A 7,342-nucleotide genomic window follows, 5' to 3' on the forward strand; every position below is an offset into this window, starting at 1 on the left:
TTGTCCTGTACTTGTACTCTAAATGGCTTTTAAAGTTGTGGGTTTTTTTTTTTTCGTCTAAAATATCTTCTGGTGGGGGCTGCCTGTGGATTTGGATCCTTGCAGCAAGTTGATGTGCTTCACCTGTATCTGGTGCTCCCCTACTGTAGTATTTCAGCTGTGTTCCTAGGAGCTTCTGGTCTTTGTCCTCTAGGTACTACAGATGTCTCTTAATAGGAGGTTGGTATTTATTATGAGAAATATGATGAGAAATATTATGAGAAATATCAGACTTGTTGAGGGTCAGGCTCTGGCTGTAGCTCTGGACTGATGCATGAATGTATTGCCCACCTTTGTTACACCTTGTCCCTTGTCTAAGGGGTTATGCAAACCATACAGCTCTCCTCTGTAATGTGTTGCATTGTTCTGTGTTAATAGGGCCTTCTTAAAAAAAAAAGTCTGGATTTCAAAAAAGTCAAATGGTAATGATGCTTTTCTGTGTGTTACAGAGACTGGAATGACTCCAGAAAGGAGTTGATCTAATTTTCCTTCTTGAATATATGAGAGAGCCTGGAGGAAAAAAATCTAATCTCTTACGGGATTTGAGACCTACCATGTCCCTGAGCTCTTGCAGAACTGAGAAGGAGCATTTTTGTCAGCTGTGCAATTCTGGGCATGAGACTGAACTTGGCACCTGAAAGAGCTGGGGTGAATTGCTGTCAACCATAGCGAAAGTTTACTGCTGGCTTCAACTGCCCTTGGTTTTATTGCTCCATGTTGGTGCAAGTGTTCAGGTTGCCAACATGGCTGTAGCCCAACACTAGCAGAGTTTGTCAGTGTGCAAGAAAATGCAGTGGGTTGTAAGTAGGGTGATGAGAACTAAGCTGTAGGCTCGGCACCTCAGCTCATGAGATGGATTTGGGTGGCAGCTACTGGCATCCAGGTCAACTGAATATCCAGAAGACTTAAGTTTATACCTTCCACTGTTGCTGCCTTCTACAGAAGCTGGATGGGGGCTTCCTGTGAGGTAGTCCTTACCTTGCAATGCTGCTGCCCTAACCACAGTGTTTACTGCAGTGCTTCAAGCCTCTGTGATGCCTGCCCTCTTCCCCCCATATTTTAAGTCCTACAACCTGGTCTTTGGCCCTTTTTGAACTTCCTATGTATGTAGGTCAGTGTTTTCTGAGTAATCAACAGATGAGTAAGTTGTCTTTTATCACAGAAGAAAGAGCTACTGTTTATTACTTGAATATTACTTTCCTTCTAGCAGGAACATGAACTACAGCTGTAAAACCTGGTTGCCGTCATCTGAAGATCTGCAAGCTAGCCTGGAATGAATACTTCTCAGTAATGAATACTCATGAGCTGAATGATGAAAAAGTTTTACTTTAAAAGTGGGAATTGCAACGGAATTTCCTGAAGACTTCAGTTCTAAGATGGCAGTCCTTAAAAAATCTGTTTGTAGCACTGACTGCCCAAGCAAGGAGTGAGTTCCCATCTTCAGGTTAAGTCAGGATTGTCTCAGGGAAGCTGGAGCAGAATGTGACTTGAAGTAATACGTAGAGGGTCAGGTGAACAAAAGGGATAATGGATTTTTTTCTGGGAAGCAGGAATGGGGGAATTACAATACTGAATAGGAAACATTCTGTTTGTCTCAGAGTGAGATTTTTTTCCATGCGTGTGCTGTGGCAGAAGTGACTCACACTGGTGTAATGCTTGTGAAGGGAGGGAGAGCAAAGTGAGTCAGGACACGGCAAGGATCCCTGTTAGGAAGAAATCTGTCCTGGTTCAGTGGGTCAGCAGAGAAGCAAGTACTGATGCTTGGAAAAAATTAGGAGTAGGAAAAAATTATCCTACAGGTGGGATGTAATGCTTATGGGGAGGAATAGATAAGGTGAAGGAAAACATAGAAGAGTAAAATACTTCTTAGTCTTTTCTATGCCATCCTAGCTTCCCCATCAGTAAACAGAAAGGTGCAAATATGTTAAGACCTTAAAGCCTACCTGGAATGTGAGAAACCAGAAAGGAAAAGGACTTAAGCAGCTTTGTTTCCAGATACAAGCAGATTTCTTCATTTAACACAGGTGCTGCTAATCTTTTGCACTAAATTTGCTTAAGGTAGCTATGGTCTGTGGCCAAATGTGACACTATGTATTGTATGCCTATGGGAATTGCTTGTGGATAGCAAAGAGCTGTGGGAGCGGAGCAGTCCTGGTGTAGACACTTGCTTGGATTGGGATAGTAAAAAGAGATAACTAGTAATGAGAGTAAGTCCTATGTTAGGCACTAACATAAAATACTGCCTGTAATGCTGTTAAATGGATAACATTATGCAAAGTTTTCATGAGCTGTTGAAACACATGTGGCAAAGTAGCAGAGCACAGGCTGCTGCTGGGTCTTGGCTTGTGTAGATGGGGAAGCATTGGTGGCCTCTGCACTGTATTGCTCTGCTGTCAGCTCTGCCCCTTGTCTGCTGCTGTGAGGAAAACAAGTGAAGATAAAGCCAAACCACTAAAGGATATGGCTATTTATATGTTGTAAGCTAGCCAAGGGCAGTGGGGAAAAATAATGGAGCGCATGCAGAATATGGGAATTTGCACCAGGAAACAGTATATCTGCTGTTGCAAGCTTAAGAAAATAAATGTTTGACTAAGGGACAAGGACTTTACAAAGTCCTGAGGAAGGCTGGATTTGGCAATGTAGGAGGTAATTATGCCAGAATAAAGATCTTCAGACTTACTTTAGGAAATCAGAGCTAGCCTGCCTCAGGAACAGAGAGAATCTTAAGCTAGCTGCACCATCAGCAATGTCAGAAGAAGGTACACCAAGGCAGGGAGAGCCTGGTTTTCCACAGGGACAGGGTTTATTGCTGGAAAACAGTTTCATCTGTTACAGTGGAGCTGGGAAAGTCTCCTGTGGTACAGCACATTGTCATTTTACGGGAATCCCTAGCACACCAGCACCATAATTGAGTACAAGGAAAGAAATGACAGCAGGTCCGTGAAATGTGGAAATGGTGTGGGATGTGGGAAGAATCTGGCAATAATGGAAAGAAAGGTGTAAGCCTAACACCTTTGGGGTGGGAATAAATTCTAATTTAAAAATTTAAATCCATCATACCACATTCTATGTTTCAGCAATTAATAGGCTTACTCATAAAGGGTGTAGAGAAGATGTATTTGCAGAAGGGGAGGATGTAGTTACCTGCAGGGTGACTTCAGAAAGAGTTCCTAAAGGAATTGCTCCAGTAGACAGAAAAGCCTGGATTTATTTTGACAGGCTATCCCAGTCAGGACTATACTTCACTCCCTCCACCCTTTAGGAGAAAAGAATATGAAGTGTTTGCAGACAGCTTTTAGGAGCCACGTGTATATCTCTACTATTCTTGTTTTTTTCAGATGAATCTAGGAGTCCAATCAAACTTTGCAGGACATGGGTTCAGAGAAATTGCTCTGGAGGAGGGGAAAAAAAGTGCTGGGGACTAAACTCCCAGTGATAAATGTGAGACTGATACAGTTTCCATGGGGGATGTGTGGTGAAGTTCAAGCTGAGCCTTGCCCCATTTTCTTAGAAGCAAGCCTTAGCAGAGAGCTAAGGCAGCTCTCCAGCTGTAGGCAATGATATGAGCAATGCAGGGGCTCTTTCTGAATACTGCAGCACCTTTTTTCAACATGGTTTAGTTTTTTGGTTTTTTTTTTTGGTTTTTTTTTGTTTTTATTTTTCACTGCCAGCTTGCTGCTGGCAACAGGCTGATAACATGCAGGCAGGTGAGGGTCTGAGCACCCTGGGAGGACAGGGGTGTGCTGCATAGAAGTGGAAGCAGTGTGAGGAGCCAGGTGCTTTGCAGCGGAGTAAATAAGTCCCTGCAGCCACTGCTGCTGCCCAGGAGGGACACCCTGTGAGCTGCTGTCCTTGGGGGAGCATTGCTGCTCCAACTAAGGAGCACAAGCACTAACTTAGCACAGCCCAAGCTGGGTTTTGTTTGGTCTCTATGTTTAGAGGGTGGTTTAAACCTATGGCCACTGTGTAATTATGATTATAAAATAGCCACCTCTTCAGTTTCCGCCTGTTGGCAGCTCTGAGAAAATGACCTCATTTGAACTGCCAGCACTGAGAACCTTGAACCCTATCAAAAGTTACTTTTAAATGAATCTAGAACATCTAGACAGTTGGTAGACTTTGCTGGCAATAATAAAAATAGGTTAGCGAGATTTTTTTCCACTGCTGGACACAGGCTTCCACATGCGTGGCTCCTACAAAATGAATCCACAAGGCAGCCATTCATGGCATGTTGAATGCTTCTCTTTTCTAGCTGCCTATTTTGTGTTCAATAGATATTCAGGCTGTGGCCGAGAAGTGACCTTTTATGTCTTGTTCTTAATGCTGGCTTTTCGTCCCTAACTTGCCACACACTGGACTACTGCACTTCTGCTGCTCTGTCCTACCAGTGAAATCGTTCCCTTTGAAGCAGTAACATGGCAGGTCCTGCTGGATAAAAGGAGTTTGTGTCTCAAGATGCTGCTCCCTGCCTCTGTATGAGGAAGGAATAGGGTGGAGGAAAGCCAGGGAAGTTACACTGTAGAACAAGTTTTTCAGCTTCGCACTGGCGCAGCCTGATGCAAGCTGCACCTTCAACTTACCCAGGCACTGCCTCTGCTTGTGGAAAGATGGGAGAATACTTAGCAGCCCTTTCCAAACCTCAAGCTGAGGTGAGACTGTGGGTTTGTAGTTAAAAGAATAGTTTTAAATATCCTTGATGCTCCTCTATTGTGGGGATTTCTTGGTCCCTCTCCTTGCCTCCGTACCCGAGTGCACGGTTATCCTCACAGCAGAGATGCAGGGCAGAGCAAGTTTCCAGGAGGGAGGTGGGCACCTTAGAATTTCAGGTTGCATCCTACCATCAGCACCACAACAGGGGCAGAGGAGAGACAGGGTCAGTTGTCAGAAGTCATGATTCAGGACTTTGTCTACTTCCAGGCTATTCATGGCACAGTGTAAATGCAGACAGATGTTAAGTGGTAGTGGGCGTTCAATAAAGTTACTGTTTTGCTCCTCCTTGTATGGGACTAGTCAGTCCTTTGCTGTTCTCTATCACTTTATTCTGTGTGCGAGCGAAGACAGAAAAATCTTTATTACTCAGGCTATGCCAGTGGGCTCTGTCTCTGTTTTCAGATGGAGTCTGGTCCCGTGCTGTGGGGTGGGTGGGTTGTTCTGCAGGACTGTGGCTGCCTTTGCCAGGTGTGTGGGGAGGGGGAGGAGAGAAGAGGCAAAGTCCATGTTGGCTGCTACTGTGTGCCTTTCCTTAGAACCAGCTTTATTTATAGACTGAATTTGCAAGAAACTAGGGCCTTATCTTATGTTTTGCCAACCACACTGAGAAACCCAGCAGCCCTTCTGTGTCCAGTCAAACTCTTACCACAGCCATCATTGCATCTGTTTTAGATGAGGAACTACTTTATTTGCAGTGTGACTCCTAGGGACAACTACTCAATATCAATCCCCTCTTTATATTTTACAATATAAAGAGATACAGCCCCCAGGAACCTCTGCTCTTACAGGGCTGTTGCATCGTGGTATGGGAATGTTGTGATTTGTAGACCTTCAACCATTGGCATCACCATAACCACCACCTAAAGAAAACTATTTTCATTGTGTTTTTACTTCTATTTTTCTTCTTTTTAAAATTTTCCTAGAAGCCATGTGAGCATTCACATTTTACGTGGGGCACAGAAAGGGATTTTTCCCCTCTTTCTTGTACAGTCTGTGGCTTTAGCCTTTGTCCTCCACACAGAGCTGCTGAAGGATTTTGCAAAGTGTGCACAACAAAAATACTCTTGAAAGGAAATCCAAGGTGGGAAACATGATGTAGATGGATAGAAGAGAGAAGACCGAGTCAAATCCCACTCTCCTGATCATGCAAGTCATGCTTTAATGGCAAGTTAATGAGTGAGGCCTTTCCCTGTAGAAGCAGAAAGGGTGCTACACTGCATGCTTTAATTTTTACACCAGAGGCTGTAAAAATCTCCAGGATATGAGGACAGTAAAGCTCAAAGAGAATTAGGATTGTAGGCTCACAGAACAGTTCAATATGAAAGGGACCTCAGGAGGTCCAACCTGCTGTTCAAAGCAGGGTCAGACTGGGTTACTCAGGGCTTCACCCAACCTGATGTTAAAAACCTCCAAGGACGGAAAAATGCACAGCCCCTTAGGGCAACCTGGTTCACTGCCTGGCTGGTGTCCTGGAGAGAAAGTTTTTTCTTAGGAGTTTGAACTACTTTTGTTTCAACTTATGCCTGTTGTCTCACCATGCACCACAGGGAGGAGCCTGGCTCTGTCTTTTTGGTAACCTCCTCACAGATATTGGAAGGCTGCCATTAGCCCCCCACCCTCCTCCCGAATCTTCGCTTCTCCAGGTCAAACAGGCCCTGTAACCTCAGCATCTTCTCCCAGAGAGCACGCTCCATCCAGCATGCTGACCATGTTGGTTGTCTTCCACCGAGCTTGTTGTCAATGCCTTTCTGATAGTGGGGGGGCAAAACTGGACACAATGTTTTGGATGCAGCCCAGGATGCTGTTGGCCTTCGTCATTGCCAGGGCACACTCCCAGCTCATGTTCAGCTTGCTGTCTACACAGCCCCCACCCCAATTCCGCCCCCCCCAAGGGCCTTTTCAACAGAGCTTCTCCCCAGCCTGGCAGTCCCCAACCTGTACTGTCACCATGGGGTTATTTCTTCCCAGATGCAGGACTTTTTGCAATTATCCATGTTGAATTTCATAAGGTCTCTGTTGGCCCATTCCTCCAGCCTATCTGTCTCTCTGGACAACAGCCCTGACCTCAAGCATATTGACCAGTCCCCCTACAAACGTGAGGAAAGTGGATTCCATCACCTCCTCGAGATTATTGGCAATGATGTTAAACAGGACAGTTCCCTACAGACACCTTCAGTGCCCCACTTGTTATTTGCTTCCTTTAAAATTAATATCTCTTTTTGCATACTTGGAAACTTGTCCTGTTTGTTTGTGGGCTACCCAAAGATCCATTTCTGACAGAAGCAAGTACACTAAATATAGAGAAAACACCTCACCACCATTCTGGGAAAATCTTCAAGACATCTTCCACATAAGGCAGTTACCTGAAAAAAAGTCAAAAAAATAAGCAGTTTTATTGGTACTTTATGGGTTGGTGAAGGCTAGCGTGTCCATGATCAAGGACTTTATCATGGAAAAAGAAACAAAACTGAACGTGGAAATGGGGCAGAAAGCCGAGCAACATGCCACTCAGTGAGTCGTTCCCGTCAAGGTCTCCTTGTCTTTGGTGGGACTGCTAATCTCATATGCCAAGGTCCACGAGAAAGAGTAAGCT

The sequence above is a fragment of the Platalea leucorodia genome (genome assembly GCF_965183815.1).
Source record: "Platalea leucorodia genome assembly, chromosome: 4".
NCBI classification, from domain to species: domain Eukaryota; kingdom Metazoa; phylum Chordata; class Aves; order Pelecaniformes; family Threskiornithidae; genus Platalea; species Platalea leucorodia.